Consider the following 20973-nt stretch of genomic DNA (forward strand, 5'->3'; position numbering starts at 1 on the left):
GAAATACTCCACAAAATCACATACATGACCACCACAAACCATTAATTAACCAATATTAGAACCAAAGGAAACTCGCATATCCAATCTTACCCCAAATTCAAGAGAGCTATCCACCTAGAGTTTCCCTTCAAAAACCAAACCATCAAAAGCTTTAAACCACCATAGAGAACCCTTGTGTGAAATATTGTCCAAAACCATCGGTGAAATCGCAAGATTTGGTGAAGATTGAAACTAGGAAAAACTTGAGAGCTTTTCTCTCTTATGAAGCTCGGTTGAGCCAGGGAAGAAATGAAGATATTTGGGTGCAAAAGTGAGATAAAAAGGCAGGAAACAGTCGGTCAAACTTGGCAACCGTAGCTGTCACGTCAGAATCCGGCCGGAATCTGGCCGGATTTCCGGCCGGATTCTTGGCCGGATTCAAGACAGTGGCTAAGTCGAATTTTTTTCAAAATGTTCAAACAATCCGGCCATCAATCCGGCCAAGAACTGGCCGGATTTGCCGCCGGATTTGGCCCCTGCCTTTTTTTCAAAACTTTTCTTTTCTTTTCCAAGTTCAAACGTTGCGCTCCCCCGCTCGTCCAACAAAGATATAAAATTCCCGCGAGTACAGTGAGCATACACAACACGCACTCATACAAGAACACGTTTCTAGGACCATTAGATCGTAAAGAAATAGAATAATGCCTAGGGAGGACTTGTGAAAATTACGGGATCTCACATGTCATCACCAAAACCAACTAAAATTTTGTTTTCTTTTCCTTGCATTTCGGCCACATATTTCGGTTATATGGCTGAGGATGAGGGGGATATTTTACAAAAATATCAAGGGTATGTGGTGGTAGGGAAGTGGTGGTCAAGTGGTGGGTTCAATCGGTGGTGATCAATATTCGTCGGTTCGAGCCGATTTTCTTAAATCACGTATACTAGGGGTTTTACCTTCTAATCACTAACTTATTATTATCACTTCAAATTATATAATATTTCCTCATCCAAAAGTCACTCTTACCTCCCAATTTTGATCCTCACTCCATACCGAATAGTCATACTACAGAAAAACGTGAAAATCCTAATTCGCTCTATCTTGAAAACGGACAACGAAACCCTTACTTCTACATTCATTTACACTCATTGTAGGGTGATTGGGTAGTAGACCCATAATAAATGAATAATTTCCAAATAAAAGGGCATTTTTAAGAAAAATATAAGGAATTTGCAAGTCTTCACACAACCATTTACAAGCCGTTTCCCCCCTCTATGATGTGTTTGTATTCAAGCACCAAAACAAGAATAAAGTCAATCCACGCCAAGGTCGGCCGCTTTAAAGTGTAAATCAACTCAATCCTCATTCCTGCCCGACATACCAAATAGATTCTTCCCAAACTACTATAAACCTTCATCCCTATAACATATACTTAACTTCCGAATCTATCCCATAGTCCAACATCCTAAACAATTAAGTCTAAGATACGCTATAGAGATCGATAGCCTAAGCTTTGATACCAATTGTAACAGCCCCACCTCCCCCTAAGGCGAACCAGAGGGTTCGACGGACCGTCTGCCCAGCTCTCGCCGGGACTCACTACAGTCCTCAGATAAATTACATTTCAAACTCCAAAAGGATATTAATAAACCAAATAACATTCCAAACTTAAAGGTTAAGTCAAAAGATAAACTTACATAAACAAAGTACTTGCATTACAACCAAACTCCCCACTTGCAATTCCAAAGGACAAAATTCTAATTTACAATCACCTTAGTATATACCGTCAAAATTTACGTTCATGTTAACTACCCGACCTTGAGTGTAACAAAAACTAAAGCTACAAAATGCTCTCTAAAGCCATTTACACAAAAGTATCGAAAGTTTAGGACCTGCAACTTGCTCCTCAGGGTCCTCCGCCCCCTATTAAGGAAAACAAACTAAAGGAGTGAGCTAAAGCTCAGTGAGGCCTCTAACAGTCACACAAATATCACAATTTAGAGAAAGAAGTAAGCAACAGTTAAACAATTTCAGTTACAACGAGAACCAGTTGCATAATATAATCAGTTGAATAAGGACAAAATAAGTCAATTTATGTCAAAGGATACTCTTGAAGCTACTCCAGTCCGTCATGACCGCCAGTTCCCAACACTTAAAATTAATAAGAGATCATTGGATGAAATGAACACACAGACGTTGTAACACATAATTTAATCACATGCGCAGTGGCACTTTCAACTAGGAGATGGTGTTCTCGAGAAGAACACTGCTTGAGCCTCTCAACTGAACAGTGTCTCTCAACTGAGCAGTGTCTCGAGTGTCCAGGAGATAGGTGCTCATTTGGCGGACCTGCTCGAGTGTCTCGGACTAGAAGGACAGTGCAGTAGGTCAGTATTAGTCAGTGCAGTAGGTCAGTAGCAGTCAGTGCAGTAGGTCAGTAGCAGTTAGTACAGTAGGTCAGTAGCAGTCAGTATCAGTGAAAACACAGAAATTTGAGTAGGTCGAGTGCGATAAAGTACACACCCGCCTAATAATGGTATGACAGTTATCCAGTATTATACAAGAAAGTCACATAGCATACACGCATGCAAGGAACACTCACCACTAGCGAAGGTAATCGGTGCTAATCACCGAATCGTCCATCGGCTTGCCCGTGAACTCTGTGGTTAAAGTACATAGATATTATACCAAGAATTTATCAAATTCAAATCACAATACTCGTATAAGAAGATAACCATAGCCATCAAGCTCAACTTAAACACTAAGGAAGAAAATGTCCACATTTAAGGGTTTAGTCAATCAAATTAAAAAGTCATATGCAAGAGCACTTGATTCAAAATCCCAGAAATATGTCAGATACCTAAACACATTCTAAGAACATACAAGCCACTTTGGATCAAAACAAAAAGATCTTTTAGGGAAAAAATAATATAGCGTAACTAGTTTTCCAGTTTTTGTTTTTTTTTTGTCACTATTTGAAAGTCAATAGGTGCAACTAGAAATCATGTTTTGAAAACTTAGTTACGTCATAAGAAACCAGGGTTATGATACTTATAAGGTACATGCAAAGTCAGACCAAGGAAACGGGAGTAAAAGAAAGGTAATTAAGACGTAAAAACAATGGCAGTTTCGACACCCTACAGTGTTTTGAGCACTACTGTGGCTACGCATCTCGGATTCAGGCAAATTTTATGCCGTTTCGAAGCTAAGACATAGGGATACATTTCTTATGAAGACATCAACACCTAGTTCTCACGTTTTCAGGGTCAAATAGTCATGGTCAGAGGCTTCCGTAAAATCATGACCAGAAATAAGGCTTTGCGTGAACACTAGGATTGTGGCCGTAACTTAGGCTACAATGATGACAAAAGCTGTTTCGATCTACAACATGGAGCAATTCGCAGCTCAGTTTTAGTCACAAAACAGGGCAGAATTAAACTGTTAAAGAAACTTACCCAAACCCTTCACACCGGCAACATTCTTGACAAAATTTGAAACAGGGGTTACATTGGTCCAAAATTCACCAAATTTTGACACAAAAAACTACATTCAAAGATCTACATATGTTTAGAGGGTCACTTTAAGAGCTTCGGATCACAACCAAGTCAAATTTTAGCTATACAGTCCAGCAGCTATAAAATTAAAGTAGAACAGTCTCGAAAATCAGGAAATTTTGGAAATTTACCATAATTCACACAAATAGAACCAAAGTTTGTAATTTTCACGGTTTCTATCCTCATGAATCTAGTTTCCAACGCAACAAACGGAACTCAATTCCGACCTTCCTACACCAAGTTATGACTATTCTCCCGAAACTGTTCCAAGGTACCTGCTGCAATTCGAACTTGCAAACTAACCATTCAATCACTCGTATCAATGAAGCCCTAAATTTCAGCAATCAATCATCAACCAAAATAGAAAGATTAGTCATGAATCATCTAAAATTTAACCATACTTCTCCCCTTGTACAAGAGGTCCATCAATTAACAAGTATTACTTACGAATCAAACAACTAGTTACGTGAACAAATGAATCCCTCAATTTCAGCCAAGGTAACCCAACTTCAAGTCCATAGAACTTCATAAAAATCATGTCTTTAGTCTTCTAATCACATCAATAATCAAAGGCCCTTCAAGTTCATAAAAGAAAGCTTGAGTTTCTAGTTTTACCTCTTGACCAAAGGTGGAACTTAGAAGCAAGAAAAACTTGGTTCTTCTTGGAGCAAACCACCTCCTTGTTCAAGTTTTAGTGAAAGATTGAAGTGCTATGGCTTTCCCCTATTGATTCCTCCAAGTTCTTTGCTACAACTCAAGATGAAAACAATGAAGCTTTCCCTCTTTTTTTTTCTCTCCTTATCCACGGCCCCCTCCCTTTCTCTTCAACTCTTCAAGAGACCAAGTTATAAGATATACACTAGCTAATGTCTTGGTCAAGACTTAAGGGATGTGCAACACTTGTCTTGCTAGGATTACTTCTTAATCAAAAAATCTCCCAACTATGAAATTATTGATACCTAGCCCCTTTAATTTCCTTATCTCTATAATTTACCCCACTAACTTATCAAAATAAACTTGGTTATACAAGTGCAACTCACATTCATTTCCAAAAACAAAGAAAGCAAAGTCATCCACAGACTACTAAATTTCAAAGTAAGGCAAATCAAGAAAAAAAAATAGTTTTTGTGACGCCCCGAAAAGAATGAGTGTGAGAACCCGGAAATTTTCTAATTTTCTAGTGTTTATTTTATTTAATCGCCCGCCTTTTCTACATTTTCTTTATTAGAAAAATTCCCCAGATAAAGTTTATGAGCAAAGATAGTTTTAAAATGATTTTTCTAGTATCGGTTAGTTTTTGCGAAATTAAGAGCGTATTTTGGACGTGGGACCCGCTAGTGCGGTAAATGCATTATATTTTTGACAACTTGTTGGAATTTTGTATTAAGTGATATTATTTTACAAAGTGTTAAGATATTTGTATTGGAGAGACAAAAAGATAAGTTTTAAACCTAAAGGTGACAAGTGTCACCATTTGATTGGGCTTACCTTAAGACCTTTCTTACCATTGACTTAAATAACCAAAAATGACCCAAAATATCTTCATTTCTAAGCTTCATATGGCCGACCACCTTCAAGCAATAAGGGAAGAAAAGCTCTCCAATTTCTTTGCTCCAAGCTTGCTTAATCTTCACTTTTAACCGTTTAATTTTAGTTTTACTCCATAAAACCTCTTCACTTAGTGTTTGTGAGTTGTTTGGTGGAGTTGTTTGGAAAGTTAAGGTGACCAATAGCTCTCTCTCTCTTGTGTTCAAGGTAAGTTGTGAAGAACCACCCTCCTCCCTTAATTGATGCTTAAATCATGCTTAGTGGTTGTATGAGATGCAAATTTATGGATTATATCTTGAGTTTTGGTTGAATGATGAAGTTTTATTATTTTTGGGGATTTTTCTGTTTTAATATAAGCATGATTGTGTGGCTATCTATGATGATTGGAAATGGTCTATAATGACTTAAGGAGGTGGGAAAAGTGATTAATTGCAACCAATTTCTGTTTTGGAAGAAAATTGAAAAACCTAGGGTTCTTAAGGGAGCATTCTGTCCGAATTTTTAGGTCCTATATAGAGGCCGAATTGACCTTAGCTCAAAACATGAAAGTTGTAGGGAATGACATTTTAAAGGTGCCTACAAAATTTCAGATCAATCGGAGTAGTGTAGAATGAGATAAGTCAAAATTACTATTGCTGTTCTGGTTTTACCCGAAATTGAGAACTGCGCCTGTAATTGGTTGTTTTGGCTGGAATTGCTTCCGAATTGGTTGTTGAGGTCTTCTGATGGAATTTATCCCTGTTTCTTATCTTTCAGTTGGTTTTGGAATTTCTGGATTTGGACTTGGAGAGCCTGAGTTATGATGTTCCGCTAGAATGCGTTCTGTGAATCTGTTTTTGTGATTCTGGTATGGTATCTTGCATTTTTGACCTGGTTACACTCGAAACTGGGTTGAGTGACCTTCTGTAATATTGTAGCCCTATCTCTTAGCTTCGAAACAGTGTGTCTTACACCTTCATCCGACAATCGTAGCGCCTTTGATACCATTACCGCAAAATGACGTCAAAACTGTTTTTCTGGTTTTGAGCTTAACTTTCATTTCCGGACTTTTCCCTAGCTTGACTTGTCTTTGTACTTCTTGGAGCTTGCTGAATGGCTATTGGATGAACTTGTTGTTGTGTGTGTACCTTTGGGTTGGAATGAGGAAATAATGAAGCCGTGACGGCTGGAAAAGTAAGCAAATTCAGGGGAAGTGTTGTCCGAACTTTTGAAGGAATTTATTTGCATTGAGTTTGTGATTTAAGACTTGGATTTGAGCAAGGCAATGATACATGATGGATGGTTTCAGAGCCGTGGAGGTGAGTGACCATAAACTATTTCCAAAGTACTTGTGAAATGTTTCTTACATTATTTACTTTTGAACTGTTTCCAAAGCTACTTTTGAACTGTTTTCTTGCATATCATGCGTGCTTATATGAAAGTGTTCCTTGTTTGATATATTTCCTTGACTTCATGACTCGTATTATTGATTGATAACGTGTTACGTGCTTTGAATGATTTCCAAAACGAGCTTTCTAGGCGAGTGTGTATTTTATCGCACTCGACCTAAATCAATGTGAAATTTTCATGATAAATGATTAAATGCTACTTGCGCATGAATGTAAGCCTTTTGGGCTGAACTGGCCATTGCCCCTTGTTACCGGTCGTCTCGAGCCAGAAACGAACTCGGTCGGGCGATTAGGGACTTGGGTGAACGTTTCGGTATACTCGAGTATTACCTTGTAGGTTGGTGGAGCCTGGCCAAAAGCCAGGGACGGGGTGAATGAATGCACGAATGAAACCAAATGCAATGAAATGACAGGAGAACGAACGTATCCTTTTCACGAATGTTACTATCGCTTTCCATTGTACATGTTTCTTGAATTATTGATACTTCATATTTAATGTTTTGTAAATGTTGTAATTGTTTCTGGACTTATCATTTGATTTATGACATCATTGAAAAGAAATATTGTTAAACTGATTTGATTACTGATTTTCTGGTTACTCGCTGAGCTTCTAGCTCACCCCAAAAATGTTTTATTCCCCTCCACAGGGCTCAAAGCGAAGGAAGGCTTGTAGTACTTGTGCGCGTGATTGGATGGCCGTTATGTTGTACAGTTTGGATTTGGAATCATTTTATGTATAGTTGGGAATTGTTTCCGCTTCGCTAATGATATGTAATTATTGGAGAATTTGATGCCATATTTGAGATTTATATTGTAATTCATTTGAGGATTGTAGTGGTGAACGACTGAGTCCCGGCGAGAGCTGGGCAGGCAGTCTGCCGAACCCTTTGGTTCGCCTTAGGGGGAGGTGGGGCTGTTACAGTTTTAACGAATGGTGTAACACCTAAAATACATATCTTTATCTATTCATATGGGTTGGTTTGAGTTCTCACATATACTACTGGAAAACCATGAATTATTCGTGCATTAACTGGAGAAATATATCGTTTGGATTGACATGTTTTTCAAAAACAAGTTTTTCAAATACAATGCTACAGTAATATACAATAATTCAAAAAGCATCTCATCCATACAATATATCAAATACTTCAAAAAAAATTTATAGTAAAAATTTTTCATAGACACTGCTACAGTAAAGTTTTTCAAAATATCCCAAAAACAGCTAATTCAAACGGAGCTATTTGATAATATATTTATAATGAGATAATATGAGATAATATATTTATAATGGACATGCGGATTCGAATCGAATTGACTGGATCACAGCCAGACGAATTTTGGAGAAACCGGGCTCGACTTTGTCGAACATTATAATGAAATTCCAGAGGCCTGACCGGATCATTCTGGCAGTCAGCATCATTCAACTCCGAGCCCAATGAAGGTGGCCATGCACCTTACGTGCTATTTACCCGTAATCATTGTATTGGCAGCAGATTTATGTGTGGGCATCAGATTCTCCGCCCGGATATCGGAGACTTCAATTATAGACACAACCAATCAACAGCAGCTGCCAACAGCGATTTTTGCTCTAGGAAGCTTCTGGAGATCGGAGGCGGTGTTTGGCTGCTTGGATGGGGTTGTGCGTACGACTGTTGGCTATGCCGGTGGATCGAAAGCCAATCCCGAGTATCGGAGCTTAGGTGATCACGCTGAATCTGTTTAGGTCACCTCCTACGTTCCTTCTTTCTGCAGCCTATTGATTTACATTTTATTACTGGTTTAAGTCTTTTGGTTTTGCTAATTGGTAAAAGATTGGACAATTAGATCTTGTTTGAAATTTGAGGACTTGTCAAGATTTTGTTTTATAGTTGTTTATTGCTAATTCTCATACTCGGTTGTTGTGCCTGAGAAGGCTCTAATGTTGATTGATTGAAGATAAGTACTGGGGATGTTCTTTTTTTGTGATTAACAAAATTAGTTGGGAGAGGAAAATGGTGAATATTGATTGTTCCTATGAACTATCGTTACTCTAGGCAGATCATGGAGAATTAGTCAACTTCTTTTATTGCCAATGAGTCTTAATCAAGAAAAACTAGGAAGTATTTCCTATGCTTTGCGGGATATGGGGGATACAAGTGTAAAGATCTTGAATTGTTTTTAGCCATTCTATGCAACTTAGTTTTTGACTGTCATCGTTCTGTTTGCTTAGAAAAGGCCTTGGAGATTCTGTAACATGACCGTGCATGAGGTTATTGCTAATGGACTTGCAACAATAGGTTTCAGTCATCCCATCAACTTTGCATTGGTTACCTTTCAGCTGGATTTCTTTAGTTGTCCACCAGCACTGAGTGAGAGTGGAAGAGTGGTACTTCATTTTGTGAACTAAATGCTTGTAACAAACCTATTGTTGCAGTTTAATTTGTTATGAAGTCGTTGTAAGTCCCAAAGACAACCAAGAGGGGGGGTGAATTGGGTTGTTCAAAATCTTAATCAGATTTAGGCAATTTTTGCTAAATGAAAATTTCCTTCTTTTCTAGTAATGATCAACCAAGTAGATTAGAAAACAAGAGCAATATTGATCAGAAACACAAGTATAGACAAGCAATGAGAATTTTATTAAACAGAAAAGTAAATTGGGGAATCAAACCAAGTGTCTACCAAGCTATCCTCAAACTTGAAGACCACACACTAGGAAGAGCAACTTCTCTTTGATGGAAGACGATCAACTAGATGTACAATGGAGGGAGCACTTCCTCCTTGCCCTAAGCCTCACTTAGTCAAGGTAAGAAATTTTACAATCACTCAGAAAACCCTCAACAAAGCTACACTAAAGATCCTTTCAATCACAAAAGAAATGCTCACCAGAAATTCACACCACTTTAAAACAAATCTTGCTTTGGAGACTATTTTCTAGCTAAAATATCTCTTGAGATCTTGTAAACAAAGTGTGCAAAAGTCCTCCCTTCGTTCAGAACAGTTTGTTTTTAAAGGGGAACAGAAATGAGCTTCATTAAAGCTTCCAACGGATAGAAGGCAGATGAAGGGTCAGCTAGCCGTTGGGGCTTTCGGACGTCCGACGATCAAATCATCGTCCGAACCAATCGTCCGAAAATAGCCAAGTTGAAGTTCGGACGTCCGATGAGATTTTTGTTGTCCGACAGCACAGCGTCCGATCGTAGGCCGAGAGCTAGCAAGTTATCTTGGAATTTTTCGGACGTCCGATCTGGTTGATATGCGTCCGAGGTGTGCGTCCGATCCTTCCGGACGTCCGACAGTTTCCTTTCGGCCGTCCGACCTGATTGTCCTGTTTTTGCTTCTCATTTTGGTTGTCTTGCATTTCATGACATATTTGAACCTGATTCTTGGATAGACAAAAAAACTTGTATTTGAAGGAGGTTAGATAAACATTTCAAAGTACCAAGAATGACAAACTAGACATACTTAAAAAACAGTATCTTTGATCGGAACAAAACAATGACTAAATTCATTTATATTATTTCAATCTTGTTTGCCACATCCAAAGCATCGTAGACTGGAGTCAATCAAACATATGCTTTCCTTGTTCCATCAGGCCTGATCAATCTTGGTCAGTATAAACGAACTTTTGTGATCATCAAAACCAAGAATAACATTCTCCCCCTTTTTGATGATGACAAAACAAAAGTTTGAAATGAAATTTTATGATTGCAATGAAAACTCCCCCTTTCAAAATAGACAAGAACTCCCCCTGTCTTAGTGAATCACAAAATTTGAAAATTTTGAAAAACTCCCCCTCACAAGGCTGCCCATCCGAGTTAAACAATTAAGCATATCAGCCAATCCAAATTTAAACAATCAATCCAACATATCCTAACATCACCAATCATCAATCATGCCAACATCACCAATTATCAATCATCACTCAATCCAATCATTTGATACCATATCTCCCCCTTTTTGTCATCACAAACGGGCAACCAATCACATCAACATATCCACAAATTCACAAATTTAGACAAGTTCACACATCAAAACTTAGACCATCAATCAGAATAGACAATCCACAAATTCATTACATTCACATAAGCAGAATAGACAATCATTCATCAAAATATTCAGACATCCATCAAAACAGTACTTAAACATCCAAAACGAAACTTAAAATATCCATTACATTACATATTCATTGTTGAATACCACGAAAACATAAAAGAGACAAACAAAATGCAAATGTCCTAAATGATGAACTAAGTGGATCCAGGTGTCCTCCGAGAGAGCTGATATTGATCAAGATCCTCCTCTTCAGTTTCTTCATCATCTTCAGCAGCCTCTTCAACTGGTGCCTTGCCTTTATCTGATGTAGAGGTGCCATGAGGAGTCACAGGGGTTGAAGAACCAGGATCCGGAATTGATGAACTTGGATCAGTGGGGTGTGACTCTTTGTCATGGGAAACTTCCTCAACAACAGGGGGGGAAAACAGGAGGTTCTTTTTGTCTAGGAAGGCAGTTTGTTGCTCAGAGGACATAGTGAGCATTAGACCATGTTCTAGAAGAAGAACATGCTGTTTGAGTTCACGAAGGAGCTCAATTACTTCATCACTGGAAGAGGAAGATGCCTTAGAGGTAGATTTCCTAGGATGAATGGGAGTGAGTGGAATAGATGAAGGATCATGTGCAGCCTTAGACCTAAGTTCACTAGAAGATGCACCCTTATAAGCCCACAGATTATCTTTGAAAACAAGAATTTTCCTTTCAAAATACCCTTTTGTAAAGGCATAAGAAGATGCTTCTTTAGGACAAACACCTAGAATAGGGACTTTGTAAAACTCAAAAATCTTTTGAAGAAACTTTCCATAAGATAATTTTCTGCGAGAATCAGTGGCATAGCGAAGTAAGAACTTGCACATGACAAAACCAAAATCAATACGAATTTTTTCTTGAAAACAATAAAAGAGGTACAACTCCATTTTGTTTGCATCAGTTCTATGGCCATCAGTAGGCACAAGCAGGTTTGAAATGATAGAAAAAGCAATTAAATTCACAGGGGCCAGATCATTCAATTTAGCATCAGCAGGTGAGGAAAAACTTCTTTTGAAATAGGTTAACATTTTTGTCCCATCAAAATGATTTGCCACAGTCGGGAGCTCTTCATAGGAAAAGAAATTAGCAATCTTATCTTTGCATAAACGTTCAATGGTAGTATTTAAAATGGAGTTCACAATTTCAGAGTCAAAGATTAAGTCTACCCCATTAACCCTGGAAAATATTTCAGTTGGGTCAGAACCTTTCCTTAGATTGGCAAAAAATTGATGCAACATATCAGGATAGTAGACATTTGGCATAGAAATAAGATGTGACCATTTCTGGAAAGCAAATAGACTCAGAATGGATTCTAAACCTATGGAGCGAAATTCAGAGGGGTTTACAGTTCTTTGAGGGATGACACCCTTCTGGGATATCCAGGAGTATTTGTCTTTCGCAGCATCATCAAAGAATGTAGGAGGAGGGGCTGATTTTGGAGGCGGTTGAGAAGATGTCCCCTGTCCAGATTCAGGCTGAGAGGAGGGTTGTGGTGTAGGCCGTGACATTTGACCCTTGATAGCTCCTCTTTTGAAGCGTTTGGATGTCCGTTTGACAGTGGGAAGACTCTCATCCTCATCCCTGAGTGGATGCTTGCGTCCGGCAGTAACTTTTCCTCCCCTTAGATTCACCATTGTGCGAAATGTGTGGAATGAGGGATGCAAATGATGCACACAGCAGTAGGGAAGTGAATCGCACAGAAATTTTGGGACATAAAGTCCTTGAACAAGATTTGACAGAGCGGTTATGAGAAAGTAGGGTTTTGAGGGAAATTTGGGAATTTACGAAATGTTTTGCGATTCGATGAAATAATTAGGAGAAATGAATCGCAATCAATCAGGAAAAGTTTTGTTTGAGTCAATTTGGGAATGAGAGCTTCAGAATGGTATGAATTTGAGAGTGAGAAATGAGAGGGTTTTCGTCCGAGAGGAAATAGAAAAGAAGAGTTTGAAGCAAATGAGGGAGAAAGTTAATTTAAAAAGTGAGCCGTTGCACTGTCGGACGGCCGAACGAAGTTGTGCGTTCGACAGTTGCGTCCGAACAGGCGCAATTCTGGAAAATGGCTGAAGAACATCATCGGACGTCCGTTCATCTTCTTTCGGACGTCCGAAGACTTTGAGAAATTTTAGGATGATTTTTCGATTATTCCTAATTTTGATCTTAGATGAATGAACTGATCTAATGGCAGAGCTTTGGTAAAAATATCAGCAAATTGATCTTTAGAACAAACATAATTTACACATATGTCACCTTTTTGAACAAGATCACGAATAAAGTGATGCTTTATATCTATGTGCTTTGTCCTAAAATGATGAATAGGATTTTTGGTCAAATTTATAGCACTAGTATTATCACAGAATACAGGCATGCAGTCATACAACAATCCAAAATCATTCAAAGTGTGCTTCATCCATAAAAGTTGAGCACAACATGCACTAGCGGCAATATATTCCGCTTCGGTTGTAGACAAAGATATTGCATTTTGCTTTTTGCTAAACCAAGAGACTAAACAATTTCCAAGAAAATGACAAGTTCCACTAGTACTCTTTCTATCCACACGACAACCTCCAAAATCAGCATCCGAATAACCGTATAGTGCAAACTCATTAGATCTAGCATACCAAAGACCATAGTCTAATGTACCTTTCAAATACCTAAAAATTCTTTTTACAGCATTCAAATGTGATTCTTTTGGACAAGATTGAAATCTAGCACACAAGCAAACAGTAAACATAATATCAGGTCTACTTGCGGTTAAATAGAGTAGGCTTCCGATCATACCTCTATATTGCTTTTCATCCACATGATTACCTTCTTCATCTTTGTCAAGCTTTGTAGAAGTGCACATTGGAGTTCCAACTTGCTTTGAGTCCTCCATGCCAAACCTTTTCAGCAACTCCTTGGTATATTTTGCTTGATTTATAAAAATTCCCTCAAGAGCTTGATGTATTTGAAGTCCAAGGAAGAAATTTAATTCTCCCATCATACTCATTTCAAATTCACTTTGCATAGTGGTGGAAAAATCCTTGCATAGATACTCATTAGTAGCACCAAAAATAATATCATCAACATATATTTGCACAATAAGAAGGTCATTCAACACTAGCTTAGTAAAAAGTGTGGTGTCCACAACACCCCTTTTGAAACCATTTTCAATAAAAAAACCACTTAGTCTTTCATACCAAGCTCTTGGAGCTTGTTTTAGACCATATAAAGCTTTAGATAGTTTAAACACATGACTTGGAAATTTTGTATTTTCAAAACCGGGGGGTTGATCCACATATATTTCTTGATCAATAAAACCATTTAAAAAGGCACTTTTAACATCCATTTGAAACAATTTGAAGCCTTTAAAGCATGCAAAAGCAAGAAGCATTCTAATAGATTCTAATCTTGCTACGGGAGCAAATGTTTCATCAAAATCAATTCCTTCTTCTTGTGCATATCCTTTAGCAACTAATCTGGCTTTATTTCTTACAACAACACCTTTATCATCTAACTTATTTCTAAAAATCCACTTTGTGCCAATGATAGGTTGATTTTGAGGTCTATCAACAAGTGTCCAAACTTCATTCCTCTCAAATTGATTAAGTTCCTCTTGCATTGCCAAAATCCAGTTTTCATCCTTTAAAGCATCATTGACATTTTTGGGTTCAAAAAGAGACACTAAAGAAAAATTGTCAATCACTTTTCTAGATGAGGAACGAGTGTTTACCTTCTCGGATGGATCACCAATTATAAGCTCTTTTGGATGATTTTGGCTGAATTTCCAAGCCTTGGGAAGATCTTTGAGTGGATCATCATTTTTGTCTTCATCTTCCTCTTCTTGATCATTATGAACTTCATTTTCCATTTCAGTTGTTGCTGGTTTAGAACTTCCTTCATTTCCAATTGACAGCTTTTCCATTCCTGCTCGAACACCTACATCATCATCCTCACACGGACTTTTGGAATTATCATCATTGGTTTCATCAAATGTTATATGTATAGCTTCTTCAATCACAAGAGTCCTTCTATTAAAAACTCTATATCCTCTTTTATTCTCACAATACCCCAAAAATATTCCTTCATCAGATTTTTTATCAAACTTACCAAGATGTTCCTTTAGATTCAAAATAAAACATTTACAACCAAATACTTTGAAATAACCAACTGTAGGTTTCTTATCAAAAATCAGCCCATAAGGAGTTTTCTTTAAGATAGGTCTCAAGAGAATTCTATTCATCACATAACATGCAGTGTTTACCGCTTCAGCCCAAAGATATTTAGGCAACCTACATTCATTTAACATAGTTCTAGCAGCCTCTTGGAGAGTCCTGTTTTTCCTTTCTACAACACCATTTTGCTGTGGAGTTCTTGCAATAGAAAACTCATGAGTTATGCCATTATGATCACAAAATTCTGGAAAACCACAATACTTGAATTCTGTTCCATTATCACTTCTAATTCTAACAATTTTTAATCCAAGCAGATTTTGCACTTTAGCAAACAATGAAGTGAAATTCTTGAATGCATCATCCTTATGAGCAAGAAATATTACCCAAGTGTATCTAGAATAATCATCTACAATCACAAAACAGTATTTCTTACCACCCAAGCTAGAGATTTGAGTAGGGCCAAATAAGTCAAGATGCAAGAGTTCTAAAGGTTTGGAAGTAGATACACACTTCTTTGGTTTAAAAGAAACTTTTGTTTGCTTTCCAAATTGACATGCATCACATATTTTATCCTTTTCAAAACTGATTTTTGGCAAGCCTCTAACTAGCTCCTTTTTCGAAATTTCCTTTAGTAACTCCATGTTAAAATGACAAAGTCTTCTATGCCACAACCAAGGATCTTCATTTGAAGCTTTAAGACATGTTAAGCTAGAAGAATCAATTTTATCAAGAACCACAATATATATGTCGTTGAACCTCTTACCTTTGAACACAACATTGTATTTGGAATCAAGCACAATGCATTCATGCTTTCTAAACAACACATTCAAGTCTTTATCACACAATTGACTAACACTAAGCAAATTATAACTCAAGTTATCAACTAAGAGCACATTATGAACAAAAGTTTCACCATCCTTACCAACATCACCTATTCCAATTGTTTTAGCTTTCACATCATCACCAAATGTCACTTTTCCACTTGATCTTGATTTCAGCTTTATGAACAAAGAGGGATCACCGGTCATATGCCTTGAACAACCGCTATCAATGAACCATTTGGACTTGTGTGAGCATTTTTCCTCATTATCTCCAATAGCCATGAAGGCCATTTGAGCTGATTCTTCCTCTTCTTCAACTTCCCCTTCAGAGTTGCATTCATTCCAAGTAATCTGGAAGTTGTTGAATCTTGGCTTTCGATCAGCTTTTCCATCTTTCATTTTCTTCATGGGGCATTCGTTTGCATAGTGTCCAGGCTGTCCACATTCATAGCATTTGTCCACTTGCTTCTTGTTGAATTCTTGTTTTCCTTTGTTCCTTGCATTTGATGAATAATTTTGGAATTGATTGCTAGGTCCTCCCTTTCTGAACTTCCTTTTATTCAAGATTCTTTTGAAGCCTCTTGTGATGAGAGCAAGATCATTATCATCACCATCCGAATCTTCATCATCCAAGTGAGCTGGATCATCTTCACTTTGAGTAGTCTTTAGAGCAATATTTCTTTTTGCTCTAGCATCCTCTTCCTCCTGCACTTTAGATTTCAGTTTTAACTCATAAGAGGTTAGTGAGTTAATGATAGATTCAATAGGCACAGAACTTAAATCCTTAGCCTCCTCTATTGCAGTCACTTTATTTTCCCATTCTTTGCCCAATGCATTGAGAATTTTTCTGTTCTTCTCTCCCAAGGTGTACTCTTTGCCCAACACCTCGAGATCTTTGATCAAGTCAGTGAACCTGCAAAACATTTTGTCAATATCCTCAAGAGGTTCAATCTTAAAAGATTCATACTTTGTGACCAAGATGGCCTTTCTCTGTTCTCTCACATTGTCACCACCCTCATGGATTTCTCTTAACTTATCCCTCATTTCTTTGGCTGATTTACAGCCTTTCACTCTAATTGATTCATTTGAATCTAAGGCACTATAAAGAACATTCATGGCCTTGGCATTCAATGTGAGGTTAGTCCTGTCTTGAGCATTCATTTCAGCTCTCATTTTTGGCCGAAGCAACCCTGTATCTGCATCAAGAAAGTTAGTTTCATGCGGTCCTTCACTCACAATAAACCACAGTTCAATATCAATAGATTGCAAAAAAATAATCATCCGTTCTTTCCAGCTAACATAGTTGGAGCCACTGAACATGGGAGGCCTAGTAACAGATTGCCCCTCAACAAACATAGCATGACTGGTTGTCATCTTTACTCCAAGCCGTTAGAGCTTAATCTCAAGGAGACCAAGCTCTGATACCAATTGTAAGTCCCAAAGACAACCAAGAGGGGGGGTGAATTGGGTTGTTCAAAATCTTAATCAGATTTAGGCAATTTTTGCTAAATGAAAATTTCCTTCTTTTCTAGTAATGATCAACCAAGTAGATTAGAAGACAAGAGCAATATTGATCAGAAACACAAGTATAGACAAGCAATGAGAATTTTAATAAACAGAAAAGTAAATTGGGGAATCAAACCAAGTGTCTACCAAGCTATCCTCAAACTTGAAGACCACACACTAGGAAGAGCAACTTCTCTTTGATGGAAGACGATCAACTAGATGTACAATGGAGGGAGCACTTCCTCCTTGCCCTAAGCCTCACTTAGTCAAGCTAAGAAGTTTTACAATCACTCAGAAAACCCTCAACAAAGCTACACTAAAGATCCTTTCAATCACAAAAGAAATGCTCACCAGAAATTCACACCACTTTAAAACAAATCTTGCTTTGGAGACTATTTTCTAGCTAAAATATCTCTTGAGATCTTGTAAACAAAGTGTGCAAAAGTCCTCCCTTCGTTCAGAACAGTTTGTTTTTAAAAGGGAACAGAAATGAGCTTCATTAAAGCTTCCAACGGATAGAAGGCAGATGAAGGGTCAGCTAGCCGTTGGAGCTTTCGGACGTCCGACGATCAAATCATCGTCCGAACCAATCGTCCGAAAATAGCCAAGTTGAAGTTCGGACGTCCGATGAGATTTTTGTCGTCCGACAGCACAGCGTCCGATCGTAGGCCGAGAGCTAGCAAGTTATCTTGGAATTTTTCGGACGTCCGATCTGGTTGATATGCGTCCGAGGTGTGCGTTCGATCCTTCCGGACGTCCGACAGTTTCCCTTTCGGCCGTCCGACCTGATTGTCCTGTTTTTGCTTCTCATTTTGGTTGTCTTGCATTTCATGACATATTTGAACCTGATTCTTGGATAGACAAAAACACTTGTATTTGAAGGAGGTTAGATAAACATTTCAAAGTACCAAGAATGACAAACTAGACATACTTAAAAAACAGTATCTTTGATCGGAACAAAACGATGACTAAATTCATTTATATTATTTCAATCTTGTTTGCCACATCCAAAGCATCGTAGACTGGAGTCAATCAAACATATGCTTTTCTTGTTCCATCAGGCCTGATCAATCTTGGTCAGTATAAACGAACTTTTGTGATCATCAAAACCAAGAATAACAGTCATCACTCATTTGATTTGGGTTCTTGACATAGTTAGCTGTTTTGAGCCCTTGAAACAGATCATTATTGTAGTCTTCTGTGGAGCTAATGTAATGTTTATCCTGCCAAGAGTTTTGCTTGTGACCTGAATTAGCCGAAAGCTGGAAAACCATTTGCCTAATCTAATCTATGATAGCTTCAATAGCATAAAGGACATCCAAATTAAAAGTTTAGCAATATGAAAGTTTATGAACACTTTGACATAACATGATAGTCTCACTATACAGAAAAATGGAACTGTACTCCCAAGTCAGATACTGTTGCAATTACCAACTACCAAAATATGCTCTTTAGTAGACATTCAATTATTTCTACACTTGTTTTCTATATTGAAATCGATTCTGTGCAGATTGAATATGATCCTAAGGGAATTACTTTTAAACAACTTTTGGAGGTCTTCTGGACCAGCTACGATTCTAGGCAGGTGTTTGGGCAAGGTCCTGATGTGGGTAACCAGCACAGGTATTGTTGATAACCTGGATTGAAGTTGTATTTTCTATGTCAAAATGCTGGCTTTCTTAGTTGAAAGTTGAAAGTTGAAAGTTGAAACTTTCCAAGCAGATCCATTGTTTTCACAAATGGAACTGAAGAGTCAAGATTGGCTTCTGCAAGTAAAGAAAGAGAGCAGACAAGGTCAAAGAGTGACATTGTAACCACTCAAATTCAGCAATTGGGAACATTCTATCCTGCAGAGCCTGATCATCAGGTTAGTATCTTTCATCAACTTGTATAAATCACAAAAAAGCAAAATTGGTGTTACAAGTACAGGTTTTTCCTTTGTTTTGCTCCTATTCAGAACGGATAGGAGGGAGTCACTGTAGCCACTTGTAGATTCTGAAAGAGGTGGTCCAGCAGAATTTACGAGTGCAGAAGGATGACCTCTGCTTAGTTTTCTTTAGAAGTTAAAACCTTTATCTTATTCCTGGCTTCTGCTATATTCTTGCTGGGCACATTTTGCACTTATAAGAATGAAAGGAACATTAATGAAAATTTTGACTTGTGATCTTCAGAAATTTGAGCTGAAACGGAATCCATTTCTTCTTCAACTAATGGGAAACTTGCTTGAAGAAGAGCTGGAAAAATCAAGTCTGGCAGCCAAATTAAATGGTTATGCAGCAGAGCTTTGTCCGCCAAGATTGCAAAAACGTATTCATGCAAAGATCAATGACATCCTAAGAAAAGCTTGGCCCATCCTCAGAGAAGTTTAGGAAGAAATATTTTTTGGTGGTGAACTTAAAGATCCTGGGAGGCATATATTTTCGGGGGAAAATTTATTCAATTTCGTTCAGCCGCCTGCGACATTTTTTTTGTTAAATTATACCACTAATTTAGTTATTCCTTGGAAGATCTAACGATTCCTTGAGAAAGATTGAGCATTATGACAACTTTGGATTTCACGACATTTTTCCTCAAAATTGGAGCGACTGATTTTTTGTTTTTTGGTACAATATTTTATCTGCTTTGTAAAGGATATTATAGTCTAATTAGTTAATTCGTTTAAGGATATTATAATTTTTCTGTCGTGGATACACACTGTTACGGGTACCCTGCTGGCTACTGGCACTAGGCCATTAATAATGTGGACGTGCAAAAATAATAAAATTTTATCCTTTTCTTTTGAGTACCATCAATTATTATTATTTTTTAATATCTCATAGTCAGATTAAAGCATTTTCACTTGTATTGAAGATTATTTAGAAAACAACAGTAACGAAGAAAATACTTAATTTTAGAAAGCTGAAAAGTAAATGAAAAATAAAAGGTGCTGTTGCTGAAATTCTAATTGTAGTAATTAGTAGGACAAATTTAATGACAAAAAATCAGTTTTTACTTGTTGCATTGCATGCTCTTCGACATTTTTTGTTTTCCAACTCTTCCCACCAAAAAAAAAAGGAATAAAAATAAAAGCATTTGGGCAGTGTAACGGGCTAGTTGAAAAAGCCCATGTACACCAGAGGGCGCAGGCACACACGTAGCCCAAAGGCCGCGAGTGACCAATTTCGTTTAGGCTAATTTCTTAGAATATTCGTATAAAAAAAAAATCCGCCAAATGAAGCTCTGACACACTTTATTTCTCATCTACACCTGCCGTGCTGACCAAAAATAATTTTCCATCCACAGTCTGACAGCATAAAATTCAGTAGGGGTCTCAGTCCTAGCCGTACTGACTGTGCACGGCTCCCTGACGCGGATGTCGGCCGCAGCCGTGCACAGTCAGCACGGCTGGGGCTGACACTTCTGACCCCCTTGCAGCAGCTGTCGGCTGACTTCGGGAAAAAAAAAAGGCTAGGGGTTTGGTTTTTAAAGTTTGGTTGCTTCTAGTGTGGAAAGTAGAGTGAACTCTCCACCGTGGGCAGATGAAGCATTAACTCAATTGGGACCCAATTGAATAAGGCAACCAGCTATGGCTGTAGGGTTGGCTTAACAAACATGGCCTTGATGATGGATGGTGCCCGGAAATCCTGAGTGAATTAATGACTTTCTTGCATCAAAACCTGAGTTTTGTTATTACTGAAAAAGTGCTTAACATACTAGTCGAGTTTTCATAATTACGATCCCAAGCTTGACATGCCATGTTGGTACCAACTGGTTTATGGTTATGAAATTGGGTTCTTGTTAATTATTATTACAAGAAATATTTATAATTGGAAAAGATTCATTTCTTGCATAATGAATAATAAATATTTTTAAGAAAAATCGTTTAAAATATCTTTCACATTTCGTTAAACGAATTTTTTCATCTTTTACTTTTAAAATATTAACTTTATATATCTTACAAATTCAAATTCACAATTTTTG

The 20973-nt window shown here is 37.7% G+C and overlaps 1 long non-coding RNA gene and 1 pseudogene across 1 annotated transcript; one reads left to right on the forward strand and one right to left on the reverse strand.

Annotated features, from left to right (window-relative positions):
- Window positions 1–1610: 1610 nt before the first annotated feature.
- LOC140010902 (uncharacterized) lies at window positions 1611–4259 on the reverse strand. The gene is made up of 2 exons (XR_011818102.1): window positions 4150–4259; window positions 1611–1903 (listed from the first exon to the last, which is right to left on the reverse strand). It is a non-coding gene; the product is annotated as an uncharacterized lncRNA (long non-coding RNA).
- A 3646-nt stretch (window positions 4260–7905) lies between these two features.
- On the forward strand, window positions 7906–19701 carry LOC113696700 (peptide methionine sulfoxide reductase A5-like; annotated as a pseudogene).
- The last annotated feature ends 1272 nt before the right edge of the window (window positions 19702–20973 follow it).

This window comes from Coffea arabica, chromosome 7e, assembly GCF_036785885.1.
Source record: "Coffea arabica cultivar ET-39 chromosome 7e, Coffea Arabica ET-39 HiFi, whole genome shotgun sequence".
NCBI lineage: Eukaryota > Viridiplantae > Streptophyta > Magnoliopsida > Gentianales > Rubiaceae > Coffea > Coffea arabica.